The following is a 1,945-nucleotide window of genomic DNA, read 5'->3' as shown; positions in this document are numbered from 1 at the left end:
ACCTACATTGTATGTTTACCTACATGGTGCATTTTTTTCCCCAAAGGTATTCTTCTGCCTTCTCAACTAAACATGAGCTTCTAGAGTCAAGTATTGTGACTAATTCATGGCTGTGTTCATAGGACCTGGTTTGGCAGTTTGGCAAATGATTATGGAATAAATGAATGCATGGCCTTCTAGACCCGGCTGCATTTGTTTACTATAAAGAGAGTTTTGTATAGGACTCTCCATTGCAAGCAACAGAAACAAACTTGAACCTCGTTATGCAAAAGGAGAGAATTTGTTATGAGTTCCAGGATGTCTCATGGAACCCAAGTTTGTAGGAATGCAGCCAGACTCTAGGACAAGAATGGAACTAGATACTTTTTTTTTTTTTAAAAGAAACTATTTTCCAACAACTGAATTTCCATTTTAAGAGTTTGTGAAAAAACAGTTTAAGACCACTTAGCGAGTTTTCCTACCCATTCAGTGGCCTGAGCAGTGCGAGCTGCAGACCAGTCTGCAGTGGCAGGCTGAGCACAACAGTCTGCAGCGAGGAATTCCTGAATAGGTGCAGAAGACACCTGCAAGACTTCAGACCAGTCCACCACCTCAGGCTGAGCAACAGTGAACTCTGGAGCTGAAGTGGGACATTCACCCTGAAGTTCCTCCTTGGTCACAGCCTTCTCAGCTGGCTCCTGCCCTTCCTTTTCAGTCTGCTCAGGATCTCTGTAGAAGCAGAGATCAGGCATGACCTCCCCATGGGTGTTCACAGGAGATGGCGCCACACGTGTGCAGGGCTTCCCAAATGAGCATCCACCACATCAGACCCACTGAGTGAGCTCCCTTCTTAGGATCTTACAACTGGATACATCAAGTTAGTCTGAAAACAGAAAGACTGAGTAATGCCCGAGAAGAGTAAGAAATACTGGGGAAAAGCGGAAGAAAGCACAGGCTATTTTTTAAATGTCTTCATCTCTCCTTAAAGCTCTCATATGTTAAAATTATACTTTTATAGCAAGTATTACTCTCAAACTCCATTCTTTAGGCCAGAGACCCTTGAGGTGCTAGTGAAAAACTTGCTCCTCATTTAGCATACTACCTATACTTGTGAGTTCATCGGCCAGTGGCTTCAACTCTGAGCTCTAACAATATGCAAATGGAGCTAGAAACTTAAAAAGATTGCTTTATTTCTCATTTCTGCTCCTATGTATTCATTTGCCACCTCCTTCTCCTCCTCTTCCTTCTTCTCTTTTTCTTTCCCTCTTTCTCTCTCCCTCTCCCCGAAACTCTCTATGGGTTTCTTGTTTTCTCAGATCACATGAAGAAACTATGTGTTATACATCTAAGCACCTATAGAGTCTAATAAATATTCTTCTGGTTTTAGCTCCAAATACCCAGTAAAATAATCTGGTTGACCCATCTGGGGTCAAATGTGCACCTGTGGACTAGTCACCTATAGCCAAGAACAGCAGAAATTCCCAGAAAATAGGGCAAAAGTAGACACCTCTGAATGTGTCCATGAAAATGATATAATCAGCTAGCAATTTAAATGCCCAACTGGAGATGAGTTTAAATGATTAAACTACATATGTAAAACACCATATTTGATGACTTTTCAGTCTCATGCCGCAATAGATTCTATTAAAACACGTGCCTCTGAAATTAATTTTCATAGACTTTTGGGGTCCTTATAGTTTTTAATGTGGCTCTTCGTGTTGTTCTTTAAGTCCCTGATAATCAACTCCAATATTTCTCTAGAAAAATATGAAGCAATATGCCGCTTAAGGCATATGTTTCTCAGTTATTTAATATGAAGTGTGGCAACTGTAGGTGTCTGGTATTCCTAGAGCTTTTTCAGTTCTGCTCTCATTTAAGATTCATGCAAAACCTTTAATCAAGTCAGGTCACTGGGAGATATTAGTTGTGATGGAAGAAAACGTGGAGGCTTTATTGACACTCTGAA

At 40.8% G+C, this 1,945-nt stretch overlaps 1 non-coding gene across 1 annotated transcript; it reads right to left on the bottom strand.

The window, feature by feature from the left end:
• Positions 1-989: 989 nt before the first annotated feature.
• On the bottom strand, positions 990-1,139 carry LOC122437494. The gene has a single exon (XR_006268309.1). It is a non-coding gene; the product is annotated as a small nucleolar RNA SNORA62/SNORA6 family (small nucleolar RNA).
• Between the last annotated feature and the right edge of the window lie 806 nt (positions 1,140-1,945).

The sequence above is a fragment of the Cervus canadensis genome, chromosome 2, assembly GCF_019320065.1.
Source record: "Cervus canadensis isolate Bull #8, Minnesota chromosome 2, ASM1932006v1, whole genome shotgun sequence".
In the NCBI taxonomy this organism is placed as follows: domain Eukaryota; kingdom Metazoa; phylum Chordata; class Mammalia; order Artiodactyla; family Cervidae; genus Cervus; species Cervus canadensis.
The sequence above is the reverse complement of the archived record's forward strand: the minus strand, read 5'-3'. Positions and strand labels throughout refer to the sequence as shown.